The sequence below is a fragment of the Ranitomeya variabilis genome, chromosome 2 (assembly GCF_051348905.1).
Source record: "Ranitomeya variabilis isolate aRanVar5 chromosome 2, aRanVar5.hap1, whole genome shotgun sequence".
NCBI lineage: Eukaryota > Metazoa > Chordata > Amphibia > Anura > Dendrobatidae > Ranitomeya > Ranitomeya variabilis.
In genome coordinates this window covers 814398839-814420521 of record NC_135233.1, presented here as the reverse complement: position 1 = coordinate 814420521, position 21683 = coordinate 814398839, and the positions used below count along the sequence as shown (strand labels likewise).

Genomic DNA, 21683 nt, shown 5'->3' with positions numbered 1-21683 from the left:
GACATGCGTACAAGCGCTCATATTTCACATCCTTATACAATAACAGCCTATACTAGAGATAAGGTTCAGCTTGGTATGTAGGTAAAAGGTTACAATTACAAGAAGAAATGCACCCGTGATTAGTTCCATAAAAGGAAATGTCAACTTTGCTCTAGTTTTCTTGCAATAAGCCAGCTGTCTCAGGAGAAAGACACAATGGATTCTTTCAGTCTGATCTCCACAGTATCCTTGGCAAGCTGGTCCTATCGTTATATAGTCAGTCATCAGCACATCTAATGGGGTTGAGTTCACTACCGTCTGGAAAGGAGCTCTCTGCTCTGGTGGTTTGTCAGCTCACAGTTCCTGCATTGCTGGCACACCTCTTCAACCGCACTTTTCAGTAGGGGATGATAGACAGTTTTTTGCAGCCAGTGTAGAGTTTTTCCGGGACCAAAGTGTGCTCCTTGTTCATGGGCCTCTTTTGCAACTTCATGCACCAGTGTATCCGGAATCACCACTTGCTAGACAACGGGCAAAGCTTTCTGTAGCTGAATTTGCCGGTATAGGAACCCGTCTTTCAGATGCAAACTTTCCCACTGCCAAAGTATTTGCAAAGCCCCTGTGGTCAGAGTTTCTCTCTCGCTCTTGCTGGGCAGTTGTTGTAGGGCCATCCAAGACTGGATCCGTGCGAGTTCCTCATCTTCTTGTTGAATTCTTACCCATTCATCACGAGGCTGTCTCAGGATACTTTTTGGAACACCCGCCGATACCTGATCCTGCATCGCTGTCAATGTCCTGACAGTACCTCAAACAACAGGAACTACCTCATCTTCAAGTTCTTCATCCTGATTAGGACCAGACTCTCCACGTGGGACTCTGGACAAGGCATCTGCATGGGTGCTTTTGGCCCCTCAGCGGTAAGTGATTTTATATCGGAATTTTGCCATTCTTGCTACCCAGCGTTGTTCTAAGGCCCCTAACTTTGCATTCTCCAGATGAGCCAACGGGCTATTGTCAGTACGCACCAGCACTTCAGACCCTGCCAAATATTCCACAAATTTTTTGGTCATAGCCCACGCCAGTACCAGCAGCTCCAACTTGAAGGAGCTGTAATTGTCGAGATTTCGTTCGGAGTCATGGAGGGAGCGACTCGCATACGCAATCACCTGTTCATTTCCATGTTGGATTTGTGATAATACTGCTCCTAGTCTTTGCAGGCTGCCATCCGTGGAAAGAATGAAGGGCTGTGAAAAATCAGCATAGGCCAGCACTGGTGCCTCTGTCAGGGCAGTTTTTAGAGTTTGAAACACCTGTTCCTGCTGTTCTCCCCATTGTATCTCCTGATTCTTCGCTCCAGACGGAACGCCCCTCCACAGTTCCAGCAACGGGTTCATTATGTGTGTGAAGTTCTTCACGAACCACCGGTAGTAGCCAGTTAGTCCTAAGAAAGGTTTTACATCTTTTACGGTCTTTGGAGTGGGCCAGTCTCGTACCACTTCAATCTTCTCTGAGGATGGTTCTACCCCTTCAGCTGAAACCATATGCCATACAGTAGGTATTCAATCTGGGTACAGAACAGGTGGCCTTTTGAGGGCTTCACTTTTAGGCCATGCCCTTGAAGTCAGCTCGATACTTGCTCTAGTCATTGCAGATGTTCATCAAACGTGCCAGCATAGATGATTATGTCGTCCAGATAGATTAGTGTGGCTTCAAAATTCAGGTCCCCCATACTCTTCTCCATGAGCCATTGAAAAGTTCCTGGAGCATTTGCCAGCCCGAACAGCATCCGATTAAATTCAAACATCCCCATAGCTAGTATAAAGGCAGTGTTTGCTCGGTCGAGGTCCGACATTGGCACCTGCCAGTAGCCACTAGCCAGATCCAGCGTAGAAAAATACTTTGCGTGTCCAGGGGCAGAGAGGGACTCTTCTACACGGGGTAGTGGATATGAATCTCATATGGTACAGGCGTTTAAATCACGGTAGTCCACACAGAATCAAAGGGTTCCGTCTTTTTTTCTGACAAGGACTATCAAAGCGGCCCACGGGCTCTGGTTTTCCCAGTTCACACCATTCAGTAGTATCTGAGAGAGCATCCTCTTTACTTCCTGATACAGATGTGGAGGAATCTGACAATATCGCTCTCTCACGGGGGCCACTTGCCCTGTTCAGATCTTATGGGTGATAGCCGTGGTACAGCCAAAGTCCTCTTGTTGTATCTGGCTAGGTGTAAGCCCAGTAAGTTCAGCCCACATCTGGTCAAGTATTTTCCGCCCCTCGTTTTGCTGGAATGGCTCTGACACAGAGAGAGTTCTTACAGCTGCAATCCAATGGTCTTCTTCCCTTGCGGTCAATTGGACTGTCTGGGGTAGTATTAATTCTTCTGGCATGCAGATGACTTGGGCTAACTCACTCCTGGGGGACAAAGTGAGCTGTTCTTCCCTTAAATTTATACAGCGCACTGGTACCTTTCCTTCACATACAGTAGCCAGTAGTGTTGAGCGATACCGTCCGATACTTGAAAGTATCGGTATCGGAAAGTATCGGCCGATACCGGCAAAGTATCGGATCTAATCCGATACCGATACCCGATACCAATACAAGTCAATGGGACTCAAGTATCGGACGGTATCCCTGATGGTTCCCAGGGTCTGAAGGAGAGGAAACTCTCCTTCAGGCCCTGGGATCCATATTAATGTGTAAAAGAAAGAATTAAAATAAAAAATAGGGATATACTCACCTCTCTGACGCGCCCTGGACTTTACCGCCGTAACCGGGAGCCGTTGTACCTAAGAATGCGTGCTTGAAGGGCCTTAGATGAGGTCACTGCGCTCTGATTGGTCCGTAGCGGTCGCGTGACCGCTACGCGACCAATCACAAAGCCGTGACGTCACCTAAGGTCTTTCAAGCGCTTGAAATACCTTAGAAGACGTCCGCAGCTTCTGATTGGTCGCGTAGCGGTCGCGTGACCGCTACGCGACCAATCACAAAGCCGTGACATCACCTAAGGTATTTCAAGCGCTTGAAAGACCTTAGGTGACGTCACGGCTTTGTGATTGGTCGCGTGGCGGTCACATGGGCCGTCGCGACCAATCACAAAGCCGTGACGTCATCTTAAGGTCCTTCACGCGCTGATTCTTAGGAAGGAAGGCTGCCGGAAAGAAGCAGGGCGCGTCCGAGGGTGAGTATATTCCTATTAGGTATATACTCACCCTCGGCTTCTTTCCGGCAGCCTTCCTTCCTAAGAATCAGCGCGTAAAGGACCTTAAGATGACGTCACGGCTTTGTGATTGGTCGCGACGGCCCATGTGACCGCTACGGACCAATCAGAGCGCAGTGACCTCATCTAAGGCCCTTCAAGCGCGCATTCTTAGGTACAACGGCTCCCGGTTACGGCGGTAAAGTCCAGGCTGCGCCGGAGAGGTGAGTATATCCCTATTTTTTATTTTAATTCTTTCTTTTACACATTGATATTAATCCCGATACCGATTCCCGATACAACAAAAGTATCGGATCTCGGTATCGGAATTCCGATACCGGCAAGTATCGGCTGATACCCGATACTTGCGGTATCGGAATGCTCAACACTAGTAGCCAGCGTCTGTGTGACCAATAACCCGGGTGGTAAATTCTCCAGAGTGGCTGGTTCCAATTGTATCTCTACCCCTTCCAGGGGCGTGCAGGCCCGGACAGGCAAGGATAGCATGGTCTGTCCAGGAGGTATTTTCAGTCCACCTGTAGCTGGGACAATTACCTTTCCCAGCACTTTCCCTTCACCGGAGGCTTCTTGGGCCTGTGCCGACTGTATCAATTGCTGGAATAACTTTCTCTGGGGTGTCTGTGGACTCCAATGTTGCAGTATATCAGGAGCCTCGTTCATCAGCACACTTTCAAACACTTTCAACACATTCTTTCCCAAGGTGACCGTGTACCCCTGTTCTATGTTCCCCCGAGGTCAGCACCACTCCTTTGTGGCCCAGATCCTTTCTGCAGACCTTAATTTGCATCCATGCCACCCCTGCGACTGAGATGGGTAGTTGATTGGTGGCCGTCAATCTTATCACTCGCCCCCATTCAGGCCTCATCACCTCGGAGAAATGTCTTCGACAGTACGCCTCTGGCATCGCGGTCACTTGAGAACTGGTATCCACCAGGCATCACACAGCTCGCCCATCGATTTTGGCCCAGACTAACAGACACACTGGAACTAGATTAGTGGGACTTCTGATTCTTCTTAATCCACCCGGAGCCTCCTAGTTTAATGGGCGATGCTGTAGAGGCCATCCATGTTGTGGGCAGACCCGAGCCATATGCCCGAGCTCTCCACATAGAAAGCAGGTAGGGAGTTCTTCCCATTGAGCTATCCTTCCTCCCCATCTCGACTGACTAAGTTCTGGTCTCTGGGACACTCAAGGAAGTCACTTTCTTCTTAGTCTCTGTCAAATGTTCCCTTATGGCTAAGATTTCCCTGCGCAGGTCTTCGGCCCAGCCTGATTCAAAAACCGAGCTCACGGCCACCACTCCGCTGCGAACCGTCGCCACTGGCACTGTCACCCCCTGTTCTTGCTCTCGTGCCAGCGCTTCACCTCCCACCTCTGCAAACATCATATTTCGATTCACTGTCAAGCACTCTCGCAGGGCCTGTTTCAGTAGGGCGTCTCTCAGTCCAGTCACCAACTGATCCAAGAGTACTACGTCAATGGGGCTTATTCCCACCCATCCTTTTCTGGTCACGGCTGTGTGGATCTCTTGCAACACATTCATGTAGTGGTTCACTGTCTCCCTCTGCATGTAACTAAACAAGCGTGACCTCAGCTCCCCTACATCTGTGGGGTCTTCATGCGTCTCCTCAAGTATATGTAGGACCTTGTAATACTGTCGGGGAGGTCTCAACATCACTGAATCTTTTGCCTCCCCCTCTAGTGCCATTATGGCAACCTCTGCCTGCAACGCGGGCTCCATAGGGTGCATTCTCATTATCCCCCTAATACATTCAGTCCAGCTCCACAACATAATATTGTTTCCATTAAGCTTTGGAAAGTTAGTCAGCATCGCCCCTAGGGAGATATTGAACCTGGGGAGTGCTCCAGACGCTTGGTCTGCCCCCTCCGAACCTGAAGACTGCATCCTGCCAACTACATCAAGTGTGAGCAGGTATCAGGATGCAGTAAGGCTACGTTCACATTTGCGGTGTGCGCCGCAGCGGCGTCGCCGCATCGCAACGCATGCGTCGTGCGGCCCTATCTTTAACATTGGGGCCGCATGGCGCCGCATGTACATGCGTTGTCATGCGTTTTGGTGCGTCGTACGCCGCATGCGGCGTTAGGGCGCACCTGCCAGGGCGCGGCAAACGCAACATGTTGCATTTTTTTGGCGGCGCAGACTTTTTAAAAAACGCATGCGTCGTGTTTGCGTCGTGTTTGCGTCGTCGATGCGCCTTTTTTCCCATTGACTTGCATTGACAACGCAGACGACGCAAGTACTTGCGTCGTGATGCGTTGTACGACGCATGCGTTTTTCTTTCAAAAATGCAAAACATTGTCTAGACTTTGTCTAGACACTTAAAATAAGCACTATATATATAAAAAAAGGGGGGGGGGTTTGCCATTGTCTTTCACAGAGCACACAGAGCAGACAGAAGAGAGGAGCAACCTGCTTTCCAAACCTGTAAGTATATATTTCTCTTAGCATAATTTTTTTTCTGTGTTTTATTTCTTGTTTTTGATTTAATTTGTGCAATGTTTGCTCTGTGATATTGTACGGTTATGGCACTGTAGGTTGTTATTGAATACTAACATTTTTTTTTAATGTGTTTCTGATATATGCTGGCGTTTCTTGTGTGCGGCCTTGCTGGGTTTGGATTGGTTTTGGATTTATTTTTGGTTGTTCTTGTGTCATGCGGATGTTCAATGCCTTTTTTTTGTAAGATTTTTTATTGTAAAATTTGTGGTGCATGTCTTTTTCTGGCTTCTATAGTTGGGGTAACCGTATGGCGTTTTCTAGGCTCATGGTTATGCTGTTGGCATTTTTTTTTCTTTCCTTGAGTGTCTTTTCTTGCTGGTGGGGGGCTACATTTATGATGTTTAATTTGTATATTATTGTTCCGTGCTGCTATATGCCATTATATGTTAAATTGTATTATGGTTACGTCGTTTTCTGTATGGCTTCCATATATATATCTCCTGTATTGAATGTTTCCATAGCCAAGTGTGTAGTTAAATTTTTATTTTTTTTTGTTTGGGCCCTTTTTTAAAAATTTCTTGTGTTCTCTTTTCTATTTGACTATGGTTTTTCTTTTGGTTGCTGTATATTGTAACAGCGGTTGTCCCGTAATGTTTATTGCTTATTATCTAGAATGGTATTTATCGCCTTTTTCAGATGTATTTCTGTGGTAGATGTCACCAGATGGTGGTGTTTTGGATCATGTCTTGTTGCTATTGTAAAGTATGGCGTGCAGTTTGCTATTTCATTGTGCCTTTTTTTTTCCTCTTTATTTTTTAATTTTTTATTTTTTAAAATTTGGACATAGGTGTCTATTTTTGCTTAATTTTGTTTGGGTCTATTCTTGTATTGTTTCTTCTATTGTATTCTCTTGCAATGTATGGCGTTGTGGTGTCGCTTTTTGAGTTTGCATTGTCCTATCAGTCAACAGTCAATTGTGGTTGTTTTAATGTTTTATTGTATGTGGCATTGTTAGCTTTGGATGTGATTTTTTGCTCATTTTTTCATTGCAGAGCAAACTTCCAATAATGGCGAGTGACTCTGAGCATAGCCAATCGGCGAGGGGGAGTGCGGTGAGTAATTATGTCCAGTTGCTTACTATTCGCTGCCATTTGTAGCATTGTCACTAATTTTTGTATACATTTTTTTACAGGCTTCTTCAAGTGAGGGGGAAGGCACACAGCGGGAGCAGGGAGATCGGTGCCAAGATGTGTCGTCAGGCCGGCAAGTGAGTATTTGTTGTTTTTTTTTTATCTTTTTTTTTGAGTAGCATCCTGCTGGGAGGAACATTAGGAGCAACCTGGTTTCACTAGGGATGTTTACTAAGCTTAATTACATATAGCTTTTCAGGGCAGCAAGTATTTGGGGGAAGGTAACATACAGTTGAACTCCCTGCACAAAAACATTCAAAAATACAGGTGTAGAAACCATCAATATACATACATCAAATGGCAAAGGATAGGGCAAAGGTACAAATCATGCCAGGTGCTGATGATGGTTGTTTATATTTGCCTATTTGTAACCTTTTTGTTTTCTACTTTTTCTAGGTTTCACAACGGGACCACAGGGAGAGTATAGATGTGGAGCTCCTGATCTCCAGCATCCAGGAGCGTGGCCCGTTGTGGGACAGCCGTGACCCCCGGCACATGGACCAGGTGGTGTCGAGGCGTTTGTGGGCAGAGGTGGCAAAGTCGCTGTGGGATGGCTTTGACAGTGCCTCAGCGAAGGACAAAGGCACCTTTAGTGAGTATTGCTGAGACGCTGCTATGACCCATCTTGCCCGGATAAACACAACCGTGTGTGATGCTATCAACGCCTAAACTTTGCATCACACACGGTTGTTTTATCCTTTTAAAATGCTACATATGTAACCTTTTTTTTTCTTTGCATTCACAGTGAAAAAGTTGAGGACCAGATGGCGATCCATAAAGGATCGTTTCAATAAGGGGCTGCGTGCTGAGGAGGAGCAATCGAGGAGTGGTGCTGTGGCGAGCAAGTCGGTGCCCTACAAGTACAACAGGGCACTACAGTTCCTAAGACCAATACTTGGCCGCCGACAGTAAGTATTTTGTCCACATACCATATTGCACATTGTACATTGCCCAGACACATAACATATTGCACAGCCACATAGTTCATTGCCCAGCCACATAGCATATTGCACAGCCACATAGTACATTGGCCAGCCACGTACATTATGCATCCACACACATAGTATATTTACAGGCCACTATATCGCAGCCACATAGTACACGTTCTAGCCACGTATCCACATAGTACATTTCCCAGGCACATAGTGTATTGGCCATCAATGTAGTCAGCGTAGCATATTGGCCATCCGCGGTAATTTTTTTAGGTTAAGCGAGAGTCCTTGTAGTCCATGACAGGTTACGTTCTGAGTCAGTGTAGTTCTGATCGCAGGAATAATGATGACGTCTCGATCACATGATCCTAACGTCATGGACATTCCTGCGATCAGATCAGCAAAGTCTGGGTTTTTTTTTTTTTTTAATTCTTTTATAGACCTTAAATTTTATATTATTTTTGCAACATAGCCGGCATCTTGAAATTAGTTTTTCACACAATAATTTTTTAAAAATATGAGAGGGGTATGCATTGCCTTTGGCAGAGGGAATGTACAGTCATTTTCTGCCGTCGGTATGTCCATGATTGTTATCGTGAGCCCTAATGGTCAGCTGGCGATAACAATCAGCAATTTATTATAGGCCACACAGACTGAGAGACAGGGGATTGTAATGTTTTGATGTGTCATGTAATTTTTTTGACAGGAGTTGGCGTATGTGATAGGTTATTAATTGAAGACTAATTTTTTCATTATCTTTTCACAGGACACACAGCAGCACCCTCCAGCGAGCTCCCCCCTGTGAAGCGGAACTTCATGGATCGCCATCTGAGCCGTCACAGCCATCCCACAGCGACAGCAGGCTTGCACCACCATCATCTGGAGAACCGGCTGCCGGTACGTCAGGTTTTCCCCTGCCCGAGGCCTCTGGCGCACCTTCGTTCGGGTATTCCCGACAGCGCCAGCGGGCCTCGGACAGGTCAGTCATGCCTGAATTTTTGCACTTGGGCACGGTGTTCCAGAACGGTTTCAAGGCGTTGAGAGATGAAATGTCCAGTATGGGACGGCGCCTTGAAATCCTGGAAGCCGAGCTCTCAAATCCGGCAAAACATTTCTTTAGCACAATTGCAAAAGGCATGGTGGAAAACCTTACGCCGGAACTCCAGATTTCGGTGATGCAGGACTGCAACAATTCTTACGTGAGGGCTCTGCAGCAGGCTCGGGTCGTGCAGTCAGCGACACTGCCCGTAGTGCCGTCGCTGGCTAGCATGACTCCGACTCCTGCTGCAGAGTCACTCCAGCCACCCCACCCTGGTCCAAGTGCCGAGCGACGCCACCACAGGCACCATACTAGTGTGCGGCCCACTCCTGCTCCTGCCAGGCCCTCATCCTCCCGTAGGAGTGCTTCTGGGGGAGATGCCGCAGAAGCCAGGAAAAAAAAAAAAAAAAAAACATAAGAGGAGGCACACAGACACACACACAGAGGCACAGGTTCTGGCTGCTCCAGTACAGACACCATCTCATCGTGGCTCTAGCCACAGCAGGAGCAGCCAGGGCCAACCAAGCCAAAAACGCAGGCAGCTTGTGTTGCCTCCTCTCTCCCATAGTGATGATGCGGTCTCCCTAGTGTACCCTGCGGGGGGTTTGGACCTGCCGTCAAGCCTCCTTGACTATGGCTCCTCCTCCTCCTCCTATTCCACTCCCAGTCCACGTTCCAGGACTCAAAGCTACCGGTCACCGGTGGTAGCGGAAGTTGATCCCCCCTCGGCTGTTTATGATACCCCCTAATTTTCTTTTCCCTTTTTTTTCTGTTTCCCCCAAATAAAAAATTATTTTATTGAATAAAATATTTGGTCTTCTTTTAACGTACACTTCTCGGCAATTCACTCCGTGCGCCGTTTATTTGTGCTTCAAACACCTCATATATGCAATGTCAGACAGTATTTTTGGATTTTTTATTTTTAACGTTTCTTTGGGTGTCTCACATTGCTGTATGAGGTGTTTCCAAGTGTTTCCAAACACTAAAGTGTATGAGTTGTTTTCAAAGAAAAAGGGTATGTGTCCACGCTCAGGATTGCATCCGGATTTGGTCAGGATTGTAATTCAATATTTGTAGCCAAAACCAGGCGTGGGTGATAAATACAGAAGTGGAGCATATTTTTCTATTCTACTTTTCCTCTAATTGTTCCACTCCTGGTTTTGGCTTACAAATACTGATGAAAAAACATGAGCAAATCCGGATGCAATACTCACCGTGGACACATACCGTAAAGGTACCTTCACACTTAACATTGCTGCAGCAAAACAGACAATGATGCAATTCACTGCAGCATCGGTATTTGGTCGCTGGAGAGCTGTCTGTGTGACAGCTCTCCAGCGACCAACGATGCCGAGGTCCCCGGGTAACCATGGTAAACATCGGGTTGAAGTGTAGGGCGCACTTCTGATGTTTACCATGGTTACCAGTGTAAAATGAAAAAAAAAAAAAAATTCACAATCGCATCGCCCGGCGTCAGCTTCCCTGCACTGACTGAGTGACGTCCCTCACAGCAAAGCGGTAAAATCAACGCTGTGCTGTGAATTTACTTTACGGCCGGCGCTCAGTCAGTGAAGGAAGCGGACGCCAGGGGACGCGAAGATGAGTATTTTTATTTTTATGTTTACATTTAACACTGCTAACCAGGGTAAACATCGGGTTACTAAGCGCGACCATGCGCTTGGTAACCGTTGTGTACCCTGGTTACCAGTGTAAAACATCGCTGGTATCGTTGTTTTTGCTGTCAAACACAACGATACACGGCGATCTTATAAACAAATAAATATGTTATATGCTATGGCATAAATTTAATTGAAAAAGGGTAGAAAAATTAGAAATATTTTTTATTAAACAACATTTTCAAAAGAGGGTTATCACATTAGTGAACTATAGGTAGGTGCCAAATTTGACATAAACAAACCAACCAAAACGGATTTATTGCACAGCATGTAGAATTATTTTATTACTACAATCACAATACAGGGATTTATTGGTGTATTTAAATCCAGAATAAAGTCCAAACATAAAAACTACACCATTGTATCTTGCCAGGACACACGGCCAACATCTGACACAAAATAGGCCGCAAAACGATCCCTCATCTGTGCAATTTCAACACTTGTCCTCAGAGGATGATCCTGGTAATCGGGCAATGGGTTGGCTATGGGTTCATCCAGTTCAATGTTCAGTCTCTCTTTGGTCAGAATATAATTGTGGAGAACCACACACGCCTTCACCACCTCATCCACTGTCTCAGTTTTCAGATTAATGGCGGATCCTAATATCCGCCATTTGGACACAAGGATGCCAAAGGCGCACTCCACAGTCCTTCTGGCCCTGGATAGTCTGTAATTGAACACCCTTTTGGTATGGTCCAGGCCCCGACTGGAGTAGGGTTTCAATAGGTTGCCAGACATTTGGAATGCCTCATCCCCAACCACAACCAAGGGCATCGCAGGGCCTTCGGTGTGGGGAAGAGGTCGTGGCTGGGGGAAATTAAAATTGTTGTTATATAATTTTTGGCCCATATCCGACTCCTTAAATGTCCGTGAGTCATTTGAACGGCCAAATGCCCCAATGTCCACTGCGAGAAAACGGCAGTCGGCACCAGCAATTGCCATTAGCACAGTGGAAAAATATTTTTTGTAGTTGTAGAACATGGATCCACTTTTCCCTGGCTTGGTAATCCGAACATGCTTTCCATCCACCGCGCCAATGCAGTTTGGAAAAGAACACACCTGCTGAAATTTCTGTGCGTTTTCCTCCCAGATTTCTCTTGTAGGGACGGGTAAAAATTCCTCCCGGAGATTATCCCACAAAGCGCGGCAGGTCTCAGCAATAATTCCAGAAAGGGTGGAGACTCCAATCCGGAACTGAAAATGAAGGGATCTCAATGTCTCTCCGGTAGCCAGGAAACTGCAAAGAAGATAAATAAATTACATTAAAGTACATTGTAATTTATAAAAGTACATTGACCATACCAACCCCCCCCCCCAAAAAAAAAAAAAAAAAAAAAGGGGAAGAACATATCACAGTCATTCAGCTACGTACCGTAGAGTCACCAGAAGCCGCTCCTCTGCGGATATAGCTCTCCGGAGCTGTGTGTCCCGCCTGCCAATGGATCCTTCCACCCGACGCAGCAGATACCGGAAGCTGTCCTGAGACATCCTGGTGTACTCAAAATATTTTTCCAGGTTCTCATTCAGTTCGCCAAACAAGCTATGGTATGCTCCACGGCTCTCCCGGACTTCCAAGATAGGGTGTATCCAAAAACGGCGACGACTCCATCTCCGTTTTTCCCTTTCCCTTTGATGACAACAGGCAACAGCATAGGCATGAGCAAAGGCTAATTCCATCTCCATATCCATGATAACACTGTCCATGGGACGCTCCATCATGAATACCAGCAAAATGGGAGGAATTCATGTCTGCCAAGGTATATATACACAATTGCATAAACACCAACCCTCTTCTAGCCATTGGTGGTCCTTATCTATTGTGTAGACCCTTTTTTTGAGGGGGTGGGTTGAAGAATGACTCACTGTACAAAAAACGCATGCGGCGCAAAACGCTGCGTTTTTTTGTTGAAAACGCAACTGCGTTTTCAAAAAACGCAGCGTTTTGCGCCGCATGCGTTCAACGCATGCGGCGCAAAACGCTGCGTTGTGCATGCGTTTTGCTGCGTTTTTGTTTGCGTTGTGCGTTGCGGCAACACCGCTGCGGCGCACACCGCAAATGTGAACGTAGCCTAATGGAGGCAGAACAAGAGTTAACAGGGGAATTTAATGATACAGAGCTACTTTAACCTACTTCGTCCTGAGTCTGACTGAACAGCGCGGGAGGACTCTCACTCTGCCTCTGCACATCACAGCTTCTCACCAACCGAGCTCTCGTTTCCGCGCACTGTCACCCTCTTATACCCTTCTCATCCCCTGATCTCCAGTTCAAAGGTCTGTCTGGGGCACTGTCTGTCTTCCTTGCAACTTGGGTGACAGCACCGATGTTCCGGACAAGGCATGCAGAGGCTGGCTCTCCTCCTTACATCCTTCCCACCGGCTCTCAGTGACAACACCAATGTAAACGTGTACTCCCTGCTCCAGCACTCCACACCAGCTCACTTCATTGCCAGGCAACCAGCAGTCAACCAGGGAGAGAAGTGCAGGGAGGAAGAGGAAGTAATGAGGCTGGAGGAGGGTGGGGAGCCGGGCGGTAGGTGCGCGATCAGGTATGAGGCAGGGAGAGGCCATGGCGAGGGACATCCACGTCATATGTGCCTGGACAGGCAGGAAAACAGGAGTCTGTGCTGCACCAAGTAATACACAGCAGCACCCCCTTTTGGCATGCAATAAGTAGTACAGGAGAGGGGTCTGGCACACAGTCACTCTATTTTTGGAACGTTTTTTAGAAAATGACACCAAAATCACATTGAGCTCGGTTGTGTTTATAATGAATGTAATCATTATAATTTGTTATAACTAACCAAAGTTAGTTACTATGCCCGGGTAACGCCGGGCTCCTCAGCTAGTATACTATAAAAACAAAGTGTATAACCTAAAATGGTACCAATAATGACCTCAGCTCAGCATACCACTAAAAAAATCCTTGCTTATTATCATCGACAGAAAAAATAAGAGTAATGTGGTCCTAGAAAATGATGCCACAAATTTTATTTTTTAGATTATGAGAAATTAAATGAATTTCATTTAGTCACTGCATGCTTTTATATTGCACTGTGGTGAAGGGATGTAATTTCAATTTTCAGTTAGCCTGAATCTGTGCTGCTCACATCTCAGTATCACATCCACAGTGTCAAATGCTGCAGAGAGAGCCAGGAGAATCGGCAAAGAAGTGACCACTAGATTTAGCTGTTAGTAAATCATTAGAGACCTTTGTAACGGGGGCCAGGGTGATAGTCATGGCGAGGGGCTTCTGTACTTCCATTGCACCCCGGCTTCCTGCTGCATTAATAAACTGTTCTTTCTCTGGTGTGCTGTGTTTGCAATATATTTCACTCACCTGTGGGTCAGTATTCTCCTCAGTCTGCAAAGTCCCGATTTGTCTCAGCAACACACAATTGCTCTCAAAGTCCAGATTCATTTTCAACAGAACTTTACTTAATTCCTTCAGCTTCATTACAGACACCATCCAACAATCCTCACAAGTCACAGATGATCCACTTTCAAGCTGTCCCTGAACTTCTGTATTAACACATCATCTGGTCCCGTGATCTCTATTCCTACAGTAAACACAAAACTTACCCGGTTTCATTAGGTAGGTGTGTACAGGAATGCAGGGCCCAAACCAGCCACCTGCACACCCCCTTACATACCTCCCTCCTAAAACCATGGTCATCCCCGACCATGCGACACTGGTACACATGAAATGCAAAAACATGTAAACACATTCTATTCAAACATGTTTAAACCATAACAAATATTACTCTTCATATTAGAGTCTATTGTTCCACTCCTCCATGTTTGACCTGTCTTTGGTCAGGACTTCACACAACTAACAGTTCAGTTCTTTTCTCACCAGCTCACCATCATGTTAGCACAATCTTGGTGTAACCTGGCATGGCCCTCGGGTTGCCCAGACATCATTATGGGTCCATTTGACCCCGGTCTCCACTTCCTGAGACCCGGACAGACAGACAGTTCTCCTTTGGACTCTCCAGGTCCACTGACCAGTCTTTAACTGACTTCAATTTCCACACTATTCTTCATGGCCCACATGACCAAATTACTACAGCTCCAACTGTCTAGGCACATGCAGTCCATTCTCTTCTGACCTGGCTCACTCATCAGGTCATCCTGCATATGTTTTCCCCCCTCCCTCCTATTTCCAGACCACAGTCCCTTTAAAACATGTGTGCTGCTCAGTTAACTAATGCAAACAAAATTCAGGTTAAATAAGGACATTTCACAGATCTTATCACAGTCCCGAGAGCACCCACACACAGTTCAGCAACAGTCCATAGGGCACTATCTCTTCATAAGTTCTGAGTCCTGCAATCCAGCACATGGGGTGAAACGAAACTTGGAGGGGAAAACAGTTCAAAACAATTCTTTAACTGTGGCGATTCTCACTGCACTGGCTCCTGCCCACGGGATGCAGAACAGTCCCTCACTTTTACTTATCAGGGCTCCTGCCCACAGGGACGCAGAACAGTCCCAAATATTCTTTTCCTTATGTGCAACGAGCACAACTTTCTTTCTTTCATGCGGCTAGTTACAGTCACTGTCCCATCCTGACATCATAAGTGGTACGGCACGGATAGCCTGGGGGCGGGGATCGCGGGGGCAAACATCCACACACATAGGCTGGGGCTCCGGAAGTGGGGACACAGGACACAGAACCGGAAGGCCCGTGAAAGTGGGCTCTGTGGTGCAGGGTTGAGAGACACTCACCGGAGATTCCGCTGTTGCCGTTATCATCAGTGTCCTCCTCCGTCACGGCGATCGTCTTCTCTCCTGGTCAGATGGACTTGGTGTTGCCTTCTCCATCACAGCCTCTGAGCCCATAGTCTGCGATGCGCTGGAACCCTCTTCCGAGTGAGCCCTTCCTTCTGGGTGCCATCTTGGTCCTCTGGTGCCGTCCAACACGGTACGTGAGTTTCTTCTTAATGGCCCCTCCCAGGCCAGGGCGGAGCTGCCTCTGGACATTCCTCCTTCCCAGTATTGGACTCCTCCTCTTCAGGAATCCGCTGTAGGAGGTAGGATTTATTTTTTCTTCACCGCTCACAAAGGGATGGGGCTGAGGCACAAGGCACCCTCCCCATCAGACAAATTTTTGCACCATTTTCAGTTCAGAATGACCACGATGGGCAGAGCCAGCTTCTGCTCCATCATCCGCCATTTTAAAGTTACTCACGGCCGCTATCTTTGCCATTTCAGGGGTTTCTCCATTTTCTGTATGTGAGGAATATTGAACTTCTGTACTAACACATCATCTGGTCCCGTGATCTCCATTTCTGCAGTTTTCTTGATTGCCGGTCTAGTTGATCCCTGATGCTTCCCATCCACTTTCCCCTCCCTTAGGTGGAATTACAGGATTATGCTTCTAATCCTTGTCAGACCGTAGGTCCCGGGAGTTCCCAAAGGCCTAACCGCTGACCGCTCCAACTGCCCAGATCACACCAGTCACGAGGACAGACGTGTCACACTTCTAATCTTCCAGCTGCCTTGTCCCACAGCTTCTCTGCTCAACTCTACTAGCCGACTGATTACCTCAGGGAGACACTCTTCCCGCCACTACAATGGCTCCGCCCCCTTTTTCAACTGTTACAACTCCGGCTGAAACCGGTTCTCTTCTCAATCTAATCTCCTACTCTACAGTGCCCCCTAGTGTTCTAACCTGCAACTACACTGTCATAATCCTTACCAATGATGACCTACCACCGCCACTGACTGTTCCCATTTTTTGTCCCTAACACACAAATATCAGAACAGTGTCAGCCATTATTATATTATACAGTGTCAGCTATCATATATTACACATGGCACACAGTAAACACAAAACTTACCCGGTTTCTTTAGGTAGGCATGTGTAGGAATGCAAGGCCCAAACCAGCCACCTGCACATCCCCTTACCCTATAATAAATGCATTTTCTGTAGAGTGGAAGGAGCAGAAACCGGATTGTAAAGGGTCATGATCATGAACAGTTATCTGAGAGATAGCAGATTAGACCAGCTTAGGATTAGGAGCTTAAAGATGAAGGGGAGATTACAGACAGGTCTGTAGTTCTGGTGGAGGCATGTTTTCTTTAAGTAATGAGTGAATGATGGCATGTTTAAAGGAGGAGGGAAAGATACCGGATGAAAGAAAGGTTAAATATTTTAGTTATGTGGGGAATGCTCCTTCTGGGCTAAGCCGCTCCCACTTTTCAAAACAATTTGCAAAACTGGTGGAAAATTGTCAAAAGTTGCAACATTTTTGCTCAGCTACAAATTGTGCACTAACAGGGCGCAGTGGACCCGATTAATGATAGCAGAGACACAGGTGCAACAATACCGATGAAACAACCACTTTCAATCTAGTGTTGGCTGTTTGGTACTGTATATTAGTGCACAAAAGATAAAAGATAATAATCTGTATGCGGCGTTATTCACACAAGCAAACAGCCTATTAGTAACGCACATACAGGCGGGCCGCCCTGTGCTACAAAATGCATGCTGTGCGAACAGAGGCCATAGTTTAGAGGGCCATCTGAGTTCAACTGCACCCTGTAAGATAAAGTGCAAAAAATATATCAATATATGTAAGGTATTAGTTAATATTAGGGCCACAATAAGTAAGCTGGCAACCTGCGTCAAGGGTCGTTACATTTGCCAGTCCTAACGCTAAACATGAAAACAGAGCTCACCGACACAAAAAGAGGACTTAAGAATCCTCCAAAAATTAGAAAAAAATCACAGAAAAAAAGCAGAGATGATTACCTGCTCAGGCCTCCAAACAAATGCCCTAACAGAGCGCAGCAGACTTGATTAATGATAACTGAAACACAGGTGCAATAATATCGAAGAAACAACCACTTTCTGTGGCCTCTGTTCATACAACATGCATTTTGTAGCACTGGGTGGCCCGCCTGTATGTGCGTTATTAATAGGCTTAGCCAGATGCTCTGCATTGCCTGTGTGAATAATGCCACATACAGATTATTATCTTTTATCTTTTGTGCACTAATATACCAAACAGTCAACACTAGAGTGAAGGTGGTTGTTTCATCGGTATTGTTGCACCTGTGTTTCTGCCATCATTAATCGGGTCCGCTGCGCTCTGTTAGGGCATTTGTTTGGAGGCCTGAGCAGGTAATCATCTCTGCTTTTTTTGTGTTTTTTTTCAACTACAAATTGTGCAAACATTTCAGTTGTATGCCAGATTTCTGGGTAAATCTGTTTGATGACTCAGGGCCTAAATGTAAATTATATGGCCATTGCTAATAACAGATGGATTAGGAAACCCTTACCCATTCCAATTCTTTTTTTCCCAGTTTTTAAAAACAAACAATTTGAGCAAATCTGAGCAACAGACTAATGTTCTGTGAAGCATACAATACATATGATCATATTCTAAGAGAAGCATACCTTCTTTCAATGACATTCCCAGCTGCCATCTCACAGCTATCAGTTCTTGAATTTTCTGCTAACAGAAAAAAATAGCAAACCTAAGGATCTGAGCGACTGGGACAAGGGCCAGTTTGTGAAAACATCTCTAAAATGCCAAGTTTCATGGGGTGGGTGCAGTAACTAATGCTTGCAAAAAGTAGTACAAAGGACAACCAGTGAACCAGAAACGGGCAGCATATTACAGCTACTGGTCTCCATATAGCCAAAAAATGTGCAGTTTGGCTACTAGCATTGCTGAAGCAGTATGGAAACTTACAATATATTTAAGCCCCACCATCAGAATGCTCACATTTGGGCATGTCTTAAAAATGCCCTCCCATTTTTCAGCATGAGCTGTGGGATTTGTCCTCGGAAAATCTGCACCACTGACAAGAAAGCACATGTCAAAAAATGCTATTTCATTAGAGATATAGGGGTAATCTGCAGGTAGATAGCATTAAAATCCTAATAGCCATAAATAGTGTTGAGCGATACCTTCCGATATCGGAAAGTATCGGTATTGGAAAGTATCGGCCGATACCGGCAAAATATCGGATCTCGCCGATACTGATACCCGATACCAATGCAAGTCAATGGGACCAAAATATCGGAATTAAAATAAACCCTTTCTTTCCTTGTAGGTTCATTCTACATGAAGGAAAACAACTAAGCATAATGTAGGATGTATTGGGGGAGGTGGCGGAGACATTAAAGGCATAGAGGTTTAGCCCAATCAAATAGAATAGCAGGCATTTAAATTTTTTTTTAAGACGTTCGGAGTTACAAAGATATTGACTATGTTAAGATTTTTTTAATTTTGTCAGATATTGATGTTTCACTACTTCCACGCCCTTCACCCTCTTTTTTACTTCTCCCACACTTTCTTCATCAACAGCAGCATCTTTGACATCAACTTCTTCTTCACCTTATTCATCTTCTTCTTCATCTTCCACCTATTTTTTTTTTTTTGGTACATTGTTCATATTCTTTTTAATTAACTATTATTCTTCTTCATATTCAACTTCTTCATCAGATTCTTATTTGTGACAGGCATTCCCGTAGTTGTTATCTATAAAAGTTAGAAGATTCCACCTTCCGTTCTGCCTGTCACAAAAGAGTTACATTTGTCCGCGTTCAGTTTGGCCTGCAGCATCAGGCTTTATCCAGGGGCACCACGAGGAGGAACTGACTCACCCCCATACACTGCTTAGTCTTCTTCTGCTTATAATTTAGATAATATCTTTTGCTCTGATATTTAGTGTTATGCTTAATGTTCTTCTGCTCTTTGTTCTGCAGCCTCTTGTTCTTCTGCTTCTCGGTCTCCCATGTCGTCATCGTCTCCAGGGTCGTCGTCTCCGGGGTCGTCGTCATCGGGGTGGTCTTCAGGGTAATCGTCTCCAGGGTCGTCATCATCTCAGTGGTTGTCGTCTCTGGTGTCGTCTTCATCTTAGGGGTGGTCTTCCGGGTCATCGTCTTTAGGGTCTTGAACTTGAAAATGTAGCAGAAGGTACAAGAAGGCTGAGAAAATGCCGAGAAACAGCTGATGGAACTGGAACTCGGATGGCTACCCGAAGGTACAAGAGCCAATGGAACTACCGAGGACCAGCTGACGTTACTGGAACCTGGTTACTAAGCAGGAGGTACCCGTGCCTGAAAGCACTACCAAGGACCACCTGACGTTGGTGGAACTCGGATACCCAGAAGGAGGCACCTAAGCCAAAGGCTCTGCCCGGAACCAGCTGACGGTACTGGAACCAGGATGGGGAGCAGAAGGTACAAGAGCAAAAGACACTGCCGAGAACCAGCTGACGGTACTAGAACCCGGATGGGTAGCCAAAGTTCCAAGAGCCAATGGAACTACCGAGGACCAGCTGACGTTACTGGAACCCGGTTACTAAGCAGGAGGTACCCGTGCCTGAAAGCACTACCAAGTACCACCTGACGTTTGTGGAACTCAGATACTCAGAAGGAGGCACCTAAGCCAAAGGCTCTACCCGGAACCAGCTGACGGTACTGGAACCAGGATGGGGACCTATTCAAGATTGTCTTCCTAGAGCCCCAACTAGTGGTGTTGGAGCAAAGGGTCAGCAGGGGGAGCAGAGTGTAGGCCGAAGCCTGCACTGGCAGCAGCTTTGTGTCTGCGTGGAGTTTGCAGGACACGTTGCCGGCTACACAGCAGGGGAACAGCTGGTATTGCTGAACCCCACTGACACATTGGCGGGTGTTTTTCTCTGTGCAGCCAGCACTTCCGGGCACCAACTGGCGGTGTTAGAGCCCAGGGTCTGCAGAAGGAGCAGAGTGTAGGCCGGAGCCTAATTGAACCAATTTTAAAGGTAACCTTTAACCCCCCCTCAGGTGTTACAAACTAGAAGAGCCACACCTTGGGCAGCAGTAGTGCTGCACAAGTCAAAGGTTGCTTTTTTAATTTTGTTCCTTGTCAAAAATACCACCTTGGTGCTGGGCGCGGCCTCCTGAGCGTCGCATTTTGCGGTACAGGAGTCTGCGCTGTCGTGTTATCCCTTGGCCCTGTGCTGTTAGCGCTGCCCGTCTTCTGACATAATGTAATGTCGGCCGGTGCGGTTCGCAATGCCCATGAATCCCAGCCCCGCAGTGTCTTTTCATTAATTCACACTGCGGGGCTGGGATTCATGGCCTTGCGCAGTCAATATGTTCGCCTCTCACTCGTGTCCTTACACCTGCTTCAGACTGTGCGGCATCAGCTGATCCCTTATCTCATGCCATGGCCATGAAGCCGTACAGTCTGAAGAAGGCGGAAGGAGATGAGTGACAGACAGGCGAAGATATGCATTGCTCATGCCCATCAATCACACCCTCGCAGTCAAAATAAATAAGACACCGAGGGGCGTTGTGTCAGCCAGGGCGGCCGCAGAGGCGCAGCCAGCCAACCAATGATGTCAGAAGACGGGCAGCGCTACCAAGGGGGTTGCAGCGTGTCATTACAAAGGAAAGTCACACCTCAGGGACGGTTTAATGGTCTCAGGGGACTCATTTAATACGTGTTGAGTTCGACGTGTGCAAGGACAATAACTGAATGAGCCACCTTGTACAAATGCAGCATTACTGCTGTACAAGGTGGCTGTTATACATACAAACGCCTGGGGGGGACAGGTTCCCTTCAATTTCAGTTGTTGTGTCTGCGTGGCGTTTGCAGGACACGTTGCCAGCTACACAGCAGGGGAACAGCTGGCGTTACTGAACCCCACTGACACATTGACGGGTGTTTTTCTCTGTGCAGCCAGCACTTCCGAGCACCAACTGGCAGTGTTAGAGCCCAGGGTCAGCAGGAGGAGCAGAGTGTAGGCCGAAGCCTGCACTGGAGGCAGCTTTGTGTCTGCGTGGCGTTTGCAGGACACGTTGCCGGCTACACAGCAGGGGAACAGCTGGCGTTACTGAACCCCACTGACACATTGACGGGTGTTTTTCTCTGTTCAGCCAGCACTTACGAGCACCAACTGGCGGTGTTAGAGCCCAGGGTCAGCAGGAGGAGCAGAGGAGCAGAGTGTAGGCCGAAGCCTACACTGGAGGCAGCTTTGTGTCTGCGTGGCGTTTGCAGGACACGTCGCCGGCTACACAGCAGGGGAACAGCTGGCATTGCTGAACCCCACTGACACAGTGGCAAGTGTTTTCTCTGTGCAGCCAGCACTTCTGAGCACCAACTGGCGGTGTTAGAGCCCAGGGTCTGCAGGAGGAGCAGAGTGTAGGCCGAAGCATGCACTGGAGCAAGTGGAAAGTGAACCTT

General features: G+C 46.8%; 1 long non-coding RNA gene across 1 annotated transcript; it reads left to right on the top strand.

Annotated features, from left to right (window-relative positions):
* The first annotated feature begins 6548 nt into the window (after positions 1-6548).
* Positions 6549-7629, top strand: LOC143807904 (uncharacterized). The gene is made up of 3 exons (XR_013221830.1): positions 6549-6927; positions 7247-7442; positions 7596-7629. It is a non-coding gene; the product is annotated as an uncharacterized LOC143807904 (long non-coding RNA).
* The last annotated feature ends 14054 nt before the right edge of the window (positions 7630-21683 follow it).